The 13,741-nt window shown below is 38.3% G+C and overlaps 1 protein-coding gene and 1 long non-coding RNA gene across 3 annotated transcripts in view; one reads left to right on the plus strand and one right to left on the minus strand.

The window, feature by feature from the left end:
- The window catches only part of LOC121528234 (potassium voltage-gated channel subfamily C member 1-like), a 67,850-nt gene that overhangs the window by 13,282 nt on the left and 40,827 nt on the right, over nucleotides 1–13,741 (plus strand). The window lies entirely within an intron of this gene.
- LOC121528236 overlaps nucleotides 276–13,741 on the minus strand; it is a 56,856-nt gene continuing 43,390 nt past the window's right edge. The window contains exons 4-5 of the long non-coding RNA XR_005993478.1: nucleotides 2,173–2,326; nucleotides 276–1,558 (exon numbers count right to left, since the gene is read on the minus strand). This is a non-coding gene — a long non-coding RNA (uncharacterized LOC121528236). The remainder of the gene's footprint in view (nucleotides 1,559–2,172; nucleotides 2,327–13,741) is intronic.

Here is a 13,741-nt window from a genome sequence, read left to right on the forward strand (position 1 = left end):
AACCAGGAAGCGCCCTTTACCTCCCTCTCCATATACAGTGCATACTGGAGTGCATGTTTTATTGAAACCCATGGGAAAGCAGCTCCAAAACTTAGAGGACCACAGCCTCTATGGGACACAAAAACTGCAAGGCCCAGAATGATAACCTTCCCAATTAAAAAATAAATTTCACTGGTACAGTGTAAATTATTAAGTATTGTATTGACATAATGTTTGTAATGTTATGTTAACAGATAAACAGGTCAAACAAAAACAAGGTCTTGACTTTCTTACTTTATTGTTTTGAGAAAACTAGTACATTTCTCAAGATCTAAAGAAAACTGCTGACATTAACTCATAATCTTTGGAAAATCAGCATTGTCATCCTGAGATACAAGATGAATAAGTTGTGATCATGAAAAAACAAAGTATACTGATTATCACAGGAAAATAGAGCAAAATAAACAGTATGGACACAGGTAGGGCTGAAACAACAAATCTATAAAGTTGACAAAAGCTGATAATTAATGTCACACCAAGACAGTTGCTAAACTGTTCTTTTACTTAGTACTTCTTTGATAATAATCTGATTATTAGCAAGAATAATTGGGAGAAATATTGATCAGTGACCTTTTTTCACGATGGAGAGGAGACGGTGGCGGTCTAAAAATAGCGCCTTGTCATAAAAACCCTGTTAGAACATTAGTTTTTTTCTGACTTTCATCTTATTAATGATATTTGAAAATAATGCATCCAATTCACAGAAGAATCGGGAAAACAATCATCTGATGAATGGATGATTAAAATACTTGTTTGTTGCAGTCCAACATACAGGTCCTCTTAGGGCTTCCATAGATATCATTATTCTGTATGATATTGTTACTACATGGATGTAAAATAATTGGTATAAAATAATGAATAATAATAATTGGTATAAAACAATGATAAAATTGCGATCTTTTACAACCACATGGTTAGAAGAGCCGATCAGTCATGGATATTTTTGTAAACTGAAACACTGAAGAGAAAAGAAAAAGCTGTAAGTAATAATTTCTATTATTTTGGGTGTGATTTATGTACAAATGTAATTAGAAAATGGCTGTTTAAGTTGAATAAATGTGAGAAATTCTCTCATAAATCAAGATAAAAGGACATTTTTCAAGGAACAACTTTCTTCCTTAAAATAAATAAAAAAAATTTGTGCTTGCCTCTCTGGATGTCGTCCTGTAACGTCCTCCCACAGGTTCAGCTGTTCTTTGGTCACTTCCACTTTTGCACCAGAAGGACGCAGTGGTCTTTGTCAGCACTCTCCTGACAAAGCACCATTTGTAGCTCAGCATGCACAAGATGCCCCTTTGCCCTCTCCAAATCTGACTTTGTGCTCCTGTATTTGATTTGTTTTGTAGTTACAGCATCCGAAGCCCCCTCCTCTTCCTGAAGGTCACGTCTTTTGGTTCATTGTTTGCTGTTCCTTTCCACTGTGTTCAGCGCTGGAGCGCGTGGTGCTGTCACAAACACAAATGTGACCTGCTGTCATGCTGGACAGACTCAGAACAGGTCGTCTCTGGGTAGAAAATCACTGTGGTGGACAGAAAATGGAGAAAAAGATGTAATGATAGGCGTGTATATATAGATATGGTGTTGGGTGGAAGAGAACATCGCTCGGGGCAGGGTTTGGTTGACATTACCATTTTTGTCTGGGACATTGCATCACTATTTTAGAGGAGAGGAGCATGTACCCATGAAGATGGGTTTGTAAAGTCAAAAGTAAAGTTTTAACTTAAACACTTTGTCATTTTTTTAATGGTTGAAGCTTATATTTCATTTAAAAAGACTCTCCTATGCTACTATGTACTAGGTCACTTCTAATTTTGAGTAGTCTGGTGAGATTTTGCACTAGTTTTGTTTGCCCCAGAGCAACATATCTCAATGGAAAGCACTTCCCAATTGCAAATGGGAATAGTGGTGAGGGTGACTGGGAATTGTTTGTGTAGGTCTTGTCCTGTATTTTTTGTCCGTTTTGCTCCGTTGGGAATGAACATGCAAGGTAACTTTTCCCAATGTATGTCACATAAAAAGCCTTTTTGACTCTGAAAATGAAACAAATGTGCATCCTAACCAGCCCAGTATAAGCTGTAGAAACATTCAACAGTGTCTCCATATCAGCTGTTAAATTAAGAAAATTTCATGAACCTTTAATGGCCCTCTTTTATGATCAGCAAGTCTTCAATCTTCTTCCACTAGGGTTATTGGTATTCATTCTTCCAAGTTGCCTCCATTCAAAGCCAGGCCCTTCCGTAGTCCTATTTCCCACTTCCATTCTTGCTCCTCTCCCTGTGGGCTGCATCTGAAAATAGCAAAGTGAGGGAAAGGAGGCCTTAATTTCATTCGCTGGTGGCAAATCTATTCCTCCATTACTGGTGAGAGGATGAGACTCTGCACTTGTATGATCAGTAAGGACTGAAGCAATACTGTGGAAACAAGTCTGAAAAAGTACATTGAACCTTTTTAAAGAGCGACAGATACTATTGAGGAGATTAATCTTAGCTTCTCATCAAGTTTATTAAAGTAAACGGTTGGCATGGGTGTGATAGTTATTAAGCCTGTCTGTACTGAGCCTGATAGACATTGGTAAATGTATCATGCTCTGTTTCAATTTTCCCTGACGTTTTGTACCACAGGCCTTCTCAAGTTATGTTTGCATCCTCGGAGGTCCCAGTCCCTCTGTAAGTCCTGTAATTTGAGCGCTATATGTTGGCAATACTTCACTGGACAGATTCCCAATGTCTCATAACAAGGACACAGACAAGATCTTTGTGTTGAGTAAGCGAGAAACACTTCAAGGTTGTGAAAACAGAAAAAACAACGTTCTGTTTCAACATTTCAGTAGTATTTCTTTGACTCTTCTTATTATGGTAAATTCACTCTCTCTGTGGTGTTGTTAGTTGAGTCCATCTGGTAATGTCACAAAAATTAGCTTACACCGCGTTCCACATTATTATGCAAACAACATTTTTCTCTGATTTTCTAAATATCAATGCAAATGACAGTCATAAGATTTTTCAAGTCATCAACAGTTAGAGTATAATTCAGATGTTTTTGAACAAACTTCATAATGATAACTATTATTAAAAAAAAATAAAAAACACAAAATGCACTTTTCCACATGTTCCACATTACTAAGCAGGCCACAGGTTTCAGCATTATGGGAAAGAAAAAGGATCTCTCTGCTGCTGAAAAGTGTCAAATAGTGTAATGCCTTGGACAAGGAATGAAAACATTCGATATTTCAGGAAAAATTAAGCATGATCATCATACTGTAAAGAAATTTGTGGCTGATTCAGAGCACAGACGGGTTTATGCAGGTAAAGACATAATGAGGAAGGTTTCTGATAGACAAATACATCAGATTAAGAGAACAGATGCTAAAATGCCATTACAAAGCAGCAAACAAGTATTTGAAGCTGCTGGTGCCTCTGGAGTCCCACCAACCTCAAGGTGTAGGATCCTCCAGAGGCTTGCAGTTGTGTATAAACCTACTATTCAGCCACCCCTAACCAGTGCTCACAAGCAGAAATGCTTGCAGTGGGCCCAGAAATACATGAAGACTCATTTTCAAACAGTCTTGTTGACTGATGAGTGCCGTGCAACCCTGGATGGTCCAGATGGAGGAGTAGTGGATGGTTGATGGATGGCCACCATGTCCCAATGAGGCTGTGATGTCAACAAGGAGGGGGCGGAGTCATGCTTGGGCCTCGGCAAAGTATATAGAGTTTCTGACTGACCACTTTCTTCCATGGTACAAAAAGAGAATCGTGCCTTCTGTAGCAAAATTTTCCTCAAGCATGACAATGCTCCATCTCATGCTGCAAAGAATAGCTCTGTGTCATTGGCTGCTATGGGCATAAAAGGAGAGAAACTCATGGTGACCTCATGGTGACTCCCCTGAACTCAACCCTACTGAGAACCTTTGGAGCATCCTCAAGCTAAAGATCTATGAGGGTGGGAGGCAGTTCACATCAAAACAGCAGCTCTGGGAGGATATTCTGACATCCTGCAAAAAAAATTCTAGCAGAAACTCTCCAAAAACTCACAAGCTCAATGGATGCAAGAATAGTGAAGGTGATATCAAAGAAGGGCTCCTATGTTAACATGGAACTTGTCCTGTTAAGATGTTTTTGATTGAAATAGCTTTGATTTCAGTAAATATGACCCCCTGATGCTGGAATTTCTACAAATGACCATTTTCAGTTCTTTACAACCTATAAAATGTTTTAAAAAGCTGTTGTGCTTAATAATGTGGAACAGTGCATTTTGAGGTTTTTATTTTTTTTTTTAATAATTTTTGTCATTATGAAGTTTGTTCAAAAACATTTGAATTATGCTCTAATGGCTGATGACTTGAAAAATATTCTGACTGTCATTTGCATTAATATTTAGGAAAATCAGAGAAAAATATCATTTGGATAATAATGTGGAACGCGTTGTATGTTGATAGTTTATTTAATGTGTAAAGCTGTATCTGCTTATACTTACAACCTCTACATGTCCCTGCAATTAACCGGTGACCAGCCCAGGGTACTCCGCCTCTCGCCCTATGGGATAGACTGTAGCCCCCAGTGACCCTGAAAGGGACAAGGGTTGTAGAAAAAGGACGGATCTAACATTGTGTCCTAACAGCATGTGAGCATCAGACATTATGTTGCATCGCACGCTCACACTCACTGTCACATTTTGGGATCCCTTTATAAATGACCTCTAGTGTTTTTATTTTGAAGGCTCACAAATGGAAGTGTTGTACTTCATGTAGATGAACCTTTGATAACTTTGGGTCAAATAGTTTGTCTGTGTTGACACGAGCTAGAGCATACTGCATTTCATATACATGCATATATTTTAAACATTTATTTGAGGAATGAAAATGAACAAAGAAGAAGACTTTGTTGCTCCTGCCTTAATCTCCACAAATTAAATTGTGCATATGGATGATATTTACAGCTGATACATTGTTGTAAACACCTGCTGAATGTTCCTATTTGCCGATACAATAGCTAACCGTTTTAGCTACAGTATATCTACTAATACCTATTTCTTGCAGATGATATTGTGCACCCCTTTTATTAGTGCATAGTTATCTTAACTTCAGAAAGCAAGCTAAAAAGCTTTGTTGGGTAAAGAAAGCGAAAGATAATCAAGGAAATATTTTTGTCTGGCACTCCTGATGTCTTGTCATCCACCTCTTTCCTTGTTCCTCAATTATCTCAACTGTTGGAGGAAAATAGGAACTGGGCAACAGGGAAAAATATTGGCAGTTTTACAGCTGTCAGGATACTACAACAGGAATCAGTGTAATCCATAGAGCTGGGTATCATTAGGGTTTTTTCTGATAACGGTACTGATTTGGTACTTTTTAAAAGGTGCTAATGCCTAAAGAGTGGCTGAATTTATACTTTAAAAGAAAAAAATGTTTTGAAGTCAAAAGCTGAATAAAAGCAGCCTTGTATCATAAATGATTTAGAAATGAGATGCCATTAGAACATATTGGTAAAGGAAACAGGTGTGACTTCTTCACATAATGTATTTTGTGCCTTTCCTTTGAAATGATGGGGTACAGTGATGCCTTGAAATCTGTCTTTCAATTCAGAAGTGTAACAAAGCGTAGGTCTACGAGTGTCCGCTATGTCATCCCATCAACAGCCGTGTTAAAATATACAGTTTGATAGCAGAAATAAACGTGTTTACAGCCTGGGAAAAAACGGAATCGGTGAGTTATGTTATTTTCATTAAAAACAGCACAAACGTCTGAAATAAAATGTACATAAATGTGTTAGACCTTGGACTATTTCCAGTCTGGGGAAAAAACTGAAATGTACTCATTAGCACACTTAAGTGTTACTGGTAACCCACTAGACCTATTTTCTTCTTCTTGGTCAGAGCCATGCTACCTGCACTCCTGAAGCTAACCTGCTATCAGCTCAAGCTTCATATTTTCCGTACACACAAGAGAGTGCTATTGATCTTCTAATTTAACTCTTGGAACAAAGGAAATAAGCCTATTTTCAATAATGCCAACCTTTGGCTGGAGGCATTCCATTAACCTCTCAGACAGAAGCATTTAACATGTTGTGTGATTATGTTGCAAAAATTGCTCCCCCATCACTCCACATACCGTTCTTCCTCCCTTTATATCCTCCTCAGCCATCTTTTTCTCTTTCTCTGCCTCAGCCCATTTAGCGGTGCTGGTTAAGTGCTGAATCAGGAATCCAGACCACCGGACAGACAGACAATTAGTCGGACCTAGTGGTAAAGATGGGACATTTTGCTCCCCTGCTCCGGGATTGGACAGATTCAGAACGCTGGCGTGGCTCAGAGCTCGCTCGGTGCCAGAGACGATTACAATGGTGGGAGCCTGAATTCTCTAAATGGGGCAAATCTTGTTGGATCACACGAGAGAGCGGCGTATTGTGTACTATGGACCCCCACATGCATTAGCAGATGTATCTTTTTATATATATATATATAAATGAAAAACACAAAGTGCAAATACTGACAGAGAAAAATGTTGTAATTGCGTGCTGAATCAAAAGTCTTTGCACTGCATCAAGATAGTCAATTATTCATGGGTAATATCCAGCACATACTGTAACTAACGGGAGACTTAATGTGGTATGGGAGCACATTCACCCACCTCCATTACATCATGCATCTTACATTTGACCCCCTCAAACACCTGGCCGGCCATAAATCACTCTCAGTGCCTCACCTTTACACACTGGCCCATAGTCAGTAAGTGTAGCTGCCCATAAACCATTCTGCTGAGTGTTCACGCTCACACTACAAAGATAAATCACTGTGTTCGACACGCCTCCACATGTAAGCCTGCAGACCACTCTCACACATGTCAAAGCCCCAAATACCAGGATGTGACACAGACATAGACCCACAAACTGGACGTCACTTAGATGACACATATATCTCAGACGACTTTATCAAATAGTCTTAATGTTTAGAGGTTAAAACTAGGCAAATATTTGATTCAGTGACAAGTCTATAGAATGTATTTAGATTAATCAGGTAAATGCTTTAAAAAAAGCTAAAAAAACAAAAACAAAAGATGTCACACTCTGTTGATTCTTTTTCCCTCACCAGTAAAAAAATTATAGAATTTCATCAGTTCTAGTAAACAAGCACAAGCAGAGGTTCAGATTTTAATAAAAAAAAAAATCGATACAATGAAAAAAAAGTACACTGTTTTAATTATGGTACTGATTCACAGTATAGCTTCCAGAAGGCTCTCATTTAAAACAATAACAAAAGATATCGAGTAGAGATATGCTGCTCAGCTCTGCCGAGTGCTGTTGTTTACTTCTTACTTTGATTTGAGGGCTCTAGTCAGTCAAAAGTTGCACTTCCTAAGCTGTATTTACAAAATAGGAAACTGATTTTTTTTTTTCATGGATGAATTTTACATAATGAGGGAGAAAAGCTGTTTAAAGTGACCTTTGTGGTTAACAGTGTGAGTAATACCAGAGTGCTTTGTACGTAACTTGTGGCGTGAACCGTGGCCTTATACCTTATGAAGTGCACTTTCTATTGAATAGAGTCCTGAAGTAGAAAAAAAATCATTTTCTCCACAGTGGGTTTGATTATTAGTTTGGTTGGGAATCATTTGGTTTTCATACCGGTGCTAAATTGATACTTATTAAAAGGTGCCGTTGCCTAAATGGTGCCTGAATCAATACTTTAAAGACAAAAAATGTGTTTTGACGAGCTGAATAAAAACTGTCTCGGTGTCATAAATGTTTCAAAAATAAGATGCCATTAGAACATAAGAGTAAAGGAAACGTGTAACTTCTCCACATTATGTGTTTAGTCCCTTTCCTTTGAAGTGCAGGGATCGCATTGGGGTTGCGAGCGAGGCACCAAAATCTGTCTTGTAATTCAGTTTCAGTAGGTACTGGATGTGTTTCTACCGGATTTTGATAGTCATCCCTAATTATAAGTCGTAATGTCAGAAATACCCAAACTATACTAAACATGAGCTACCCTATGGTATGTGCTCCTGTAAGAGACTAAAGTTAATAGGAAATAGATCTCTTTTCAAGGTCATCTTAGTTTATTTGTAATCTCAGCTAAAAACACTACAGTACCCACAATCCTGGAGTGTCAGAGTGCTGTAACAACAGAAATGTCTACTGCACATGCCAACAATAGTCAGCTGTTGATGACAATGTGTGCCACCGTAGTATGAGGCAATATATATGCAAGCTACAATTAATGTTGTAGTAATGTACATTTCTGACAATATTTACAACAGATCTTTTGGCTTTAAAAATCTGCCTCTATCAGCTGTGAATATTGGCCATGGGGCAAATAATTTAGTGGAGTTTTAGGCTGGACAAGTAGGCAGCTGTTTTAAGGACTGAGGTTTGTCAATTTTTTCCATGTTTGAAAATTAAATTGTGTGTTTTAAGAGCTGGAGTTCTAGGTCTGAACTACATTTAAATATTAGTATTGATAATAGCTAAAATTAATATGGAAATATGGGCATGTTACATATTGGCAAAAATCGAATATCTTGCATCCCTAGTTAAGAGTATTCAGGTAGCTGATTGGCTTGGTTCATGGATTAAAAATGTTAATAGAGGAATCAATGGATGATGTGGATGAAAAATTTACTGCTGGAACCAGAGCTGTCAAAAAGTGTAGAGGCACTGTTGAGCTCTATTAAACGGCAAAGATGGTCAGAGCTGAATATGAATAAGATACAGTCATGACATTTCAAATATGTGACATTTCAGTGCAAAATGTCTACATATTGTACCTTTAATAACCAAACTGCAGAATAGTGATGGTATAATTATTATGGATGCAAAGATCTATCAGTTTTACATCAGAATTGGCCGGTATCATCCTTTAAGACAAACATGGTCCATCTGCAAATAATGTGGGCATGAACAGATGTCAGTTGCAGATTTTTATCTGTTGTGTCCAAACAATTTAATGCTGACATTTAGCTCATCTAACTGCTGATGTTAGAAGAAATTTATAAGTGGGCAGAACGTGTAACCTGTTAGAAAAAATTTGATCTTTTTTCATGGTCAGATATGAGAAATTGTCAGCATCATGGGAGTATTAGACCAAAAAAAAGTGAAGAAAAAACATCAGCATCAATATCAGCCATCGGCTAAATTGTTAATATAAACATTGGAAATATAGAAAAGTAGAAACTTGTTTATGGATGTTTAAAACCTCATCCTCACTTGGGCTGATGCTTAGGGTAACAATCTAAAATGTGTCTGTGGATGATTCCTCATTAAATCAGTGAATCTGGTCTATTCCCAAAAATAATAATGATTAATCGCACTTTGACATTATGGGAAGAAAAACATAAAACCCTCAAAATACAGTGTTTAAAGTTGAAGAATTGTTATCAATAGGTACTTATTATTTTTCATCAACTGATCGATCAGATGACAAAATGTTCCTGCTCTCGTACTCTTCTCTGCTTTTCTTTGTAACCATCCTGTCTTTAAAATGCCCAAATATCATGAATTGTGGATGTTAACGTTTTTAAAGTCTCAGGTAAATTATTTATGCTAAAACACAAAGAAAATCATCGATGAAAGATGCTGAAACCTCTTACTTTCTGTCACATTTTCTTAAAGGAAGCTGATATCTACTAGATAAGTTGCAGATTTTTGCTTTCATTAAACAAATTAACATCCAACATAAACTTACACCTTAGTGGTGCTCGGTGTTGTTAACACATCTGTACCAACTCCACAGTTATGTGGTTTTTAATGCTTGGCTAAACTCGTGTTGATACCCTGTAGCACTTACAAACAGCATCTCTGCTCATTCCTTTGGAAAAATGACATTGGATGGTGTCGCTGGGACTATTCCTGTGTGACCATCTGTTTCCTTGTGATTGTCCCTCCCTTCCAAGTGGCAAAGAGTGCAGGGCAGAGCGAATGACTGTTTTAACAGAAACGTGATCTGGAGAAGTGTGTGTCAGTCGGATGTAAGAGTCAATTTGGATTGAATGTATCAGAATTTCCAGAGGGAGTTTGTTGGGATTCTGGATACATCCTTTAAACATTCTTCTGTTAATAGCATCATTTTTCAGGGTTGCAAAACTACCACATGACATTTTACTCTCTCTCGCTTTATGATGCAGCTGTGAGGTAGGAAAGTTACTGAAGCAAAAAGAGACATGGGGGTTTTAGGGAAAGAGTAGTGGGACATCACAGCTTGGTTTTACATGTGTAACAGTACAAGGAGGACAGGCGAGGCTGGATAGAGAAATGGAGGAGGACAGGAGTAAAAAGGGACGATTGGCAGGGAGAGAGGGGGGCTGCGTTGCAAGGACAAACGCACATGGTATGCTGCAGTAATCAGGACAGAATACAAAACAGATGAAAGGGATTGGACACATGTAACCCTGTTTCCATTCTGTATTTGTTTGTCTTCAGTAACATGTGAAAGGACTGCAGTGGGACCAGAACGCTGCAGAGCAGATACCACACTGTGACGTGTGGATCTAGCAGGCTGCATGTGTGAAGGTGCGTGCGTTAAAGCTTGCCAGTTTAAACATAAGCGTGTCAGAGAGTTGAGTCATTCAGGGAATGTCTGTAAAGGAAGTCTGCTTTGTGATTGAAATTTCACCAGGATCACTTCCAAGAGCGCTGACCTCAGAGAGTCAGTGTTTCCAGTGCTCGGAAAGTAAAATATACGCAAGGATTACCCAGAGCAGAAGCTAATTATATCTGCAAGTTCAGTGCCACTTCCCTCCAACCTCTAACACTCCTCCTCCTTCATCTCTTTCTGCATTCAGGTGTTTAATGACTTAGAACTGATCCATACGTGCGAGTCTTGCACATAGGCAATCATGCAATGACACGCAACCGTCCCGTTCAGCCCTCCTCTCTGCCTCCTCCAGTCCCACCCCCTTCTCATCACCCCACCTTTCCTGCCCCTCATTATCCCGCAGTGTCCCGTGTTGGGTGCTGGATGACCCCTTGCAGGGGCTCGCCAGTTTTTTGATTTGACTGCCTCTTCCGGCATGGTCACCAGCGTCCTCCATGTTGATTGCATTTCCCTTGAAGTGAGACTTGGCTGCGGTTCCTCCGAGACTGAAGGAAGGACAGAGAGGGAGAAGGGGCTGCAACAAGAATTTGATACCTCCTCTGATATTGTTTTCTCTACTGTCAGTTTGTTACAATCAGCTGTCATGGATCTCCTCTCTTTAAATAAGCTTGATGTGCCACAGGATCACCTTGAAACGTTGACTATGCAGCAACACTGTAATTACTGTTATCAAAAGATCTGTCAAGTTTGACGCACAAAGATGTGTTAGTGTAGGTTTATGAAATAATGTAACACGTTTGCAAATTGGATCACACATAATTCTAATATAGTTAATTAATTCTGTCTTGTTCTCTTTTTCATTTTGTAATTTCTGATGAACATCCTGTTGACTAACTGAGATTTTGTGAGTTTGGTAAAGCAGAGACAAGCCGTAAATCCAACACTTTTGATCAACATTTATTTAGTCCATCTACGAAACCTGATGAAAAGTTCATTTAGACTCCCACTGGCTTAGCTAGTAGCTTTTTTTTTTGTCCTGGGGTCAGCAATACATTGCATCTTCTGTAACCAAAAATGGAAACAGAAAACTGAATTAACAAAGTCTGTAATTGTGGCCTGTAGTTGATGGTGTGACTTTAAAATAAAACAACATGCTCGTGCTCACATAATCTTCCTTTCACAGAACGGTCAAGTGTAAACATATTAACATGACCAACAAAGATTATGAGGTTAGGTTACTACTCAGAGTCAGAACCTTGCTCTCTGTTTTTAGGGATTTTGTTTACTGCCAATTTAAACACCAATAGAGATGGTGCAGTTTTAGAAGTCTGTGATATGGAATCTGTTTTCAAAACTTTGCATTTTCAGCCACTCAAAACACTGTTGCAGTGAGAACTATGAGTTAAAATGAAAGGCTGCAGTTAATGGTCAAGATCATTGTGTGTAAGGGAGGGATGTGTGTAACTGGCTGGCTAAATCATATAACACCTGGTCCCTTGTAATTCAGTGCCAGAATTACTCTTAATTTAACCAAATTCTCAATATTTTTAATCATTTTGGGCCCACAATCCCAGTGATATGCTCTAAACTGTAGCATAAACACCTGCCACTAGTAGCCACTGTAGCTCTAGTTAATGGCTGCTACCTAGGCGTCACAAGACTCTTTAAATGCACGGTATGCCAGGGGCTCTCAGTTTAAACAAAAAGATATTTGTTCTTCTTGTTCTGAATTGAGGACTCTGTTCAGCAAAAACAGCACTCCATGCAGTGTATTTACTAAATAGTTTCATTCATGAATTTCACATAATATGAGAAAAAGCTATTAATTGTGGTCTCTTTGGTTTGCACTCTGAGCTACTTGCAAAGCATTCAGGGAAGGTAAACAACAGCAAACATAACACAGATAGCACCACATAACACAGGGTGGTTTAGCCCAATATTAAAATAGAGAATGAGGGCAAAGTTGTACAAAGGCTGTGCCAGTTTATACTCAGATACAACTGAAGCATTGCATGAACACATTCAGCACAGGTGTGGCCGTTAACCAGCAAAAAAAAAAAAAGAAAAATCGAAGGCACTGCTAATGTTAGCCACATTCTGCAATTTTGCATAATTTACCCACAGCCACTCTAATCCCATCGTAAATAAAGAGTGCCTGATTTTGACTGTTTTCTTAGTATTTCCTTAACTTTGCATTAGTCAGCTAAACCTTATAATGGTTTAACCAGATGAAGTGATTCACCTAGTGTCACTAAACAGGGCCTGAATCTGTAATAACTAAGAGATGTTTAGTTTTTATGTTGTCATGCAATAATATAGTATAAGCTGCAGCAGTTTCTTCCTAATGTTACTTGGGGTAGCATCAATCTGAACGTGGGGTACTTTATTTTTTTTGATTCAGGTAAAATTAAAAAAAGAAAAAACATTGACTGCATGCCTCTTTGTATAATGATGTTTATCTTTATGAAAGGCTTATTTTTTTGGCATTGTGTGTGGTCTCCATGAACTCCTGATGAAATCATCTTGCTCTTCAGCAAATCAAAAACTTTGTTTTGTCATTTTACTGTGAGCAAGTAACTAACAGCTTTTTTATTTGAGCTGATTTCCATGTAAAAGCAGCTACAATTTTGACTATAAAAAATGTTTGGTGTAGCTTTAAGTCTGAACAAAAAATGTAGCTGAAGGAGGCTGAGAAGCTCCTTTGAGTTGGGGGGACTGCTAATTCAGCATTCGGTTTGTTTACATGCTAACAATCATGCTTTTTATTGTAAATAAAAACTTAGTTGTAGCTGCTAAATTCAATTGCTTTTGACCATGGCCTTTTTCATGTGACGATTAAAAACTCTAATCAGAGATTGTGGCTAAATTGAATTGCTTTCTAAACTGCAGTTAGTGGTCTTGACACAGAATGACAGTCTGATTACAGTTACTGTGGTTAACATTGTTGGACACATTTTATAGACCATGCCAACACAGTTTAAACTCACATGAGGCAGCCTTGAGGTTGAGGGTCATAAACAGCTAAAAGCCACTAAAGTAATTCATAATTCAACACATACGGAAAAAAACACAACGCTTGAAAAAAGCTGAAACACATCTCCACTGTTCTGCTGCTTCTCGCTTTCGCTCTCTTTCTCCACTCAGTTTTACTGCCTATCCATTTTACACGCCA

The sequence above is a fragment of the Cheilinus undulatus genome, linkage group 20 (genome assembly GCF_018320785.1).
Source record: "Cheilinus undulatus linkage group 20, ASM1832078v1, whole genome shotgun sequence".
Taxonomy (NCBI): Eukaryota; Metazoa; Chordata; class Actinopteri; order Labriformes; family Labridae; genus Cheilinus; species Cheilinus undulatus.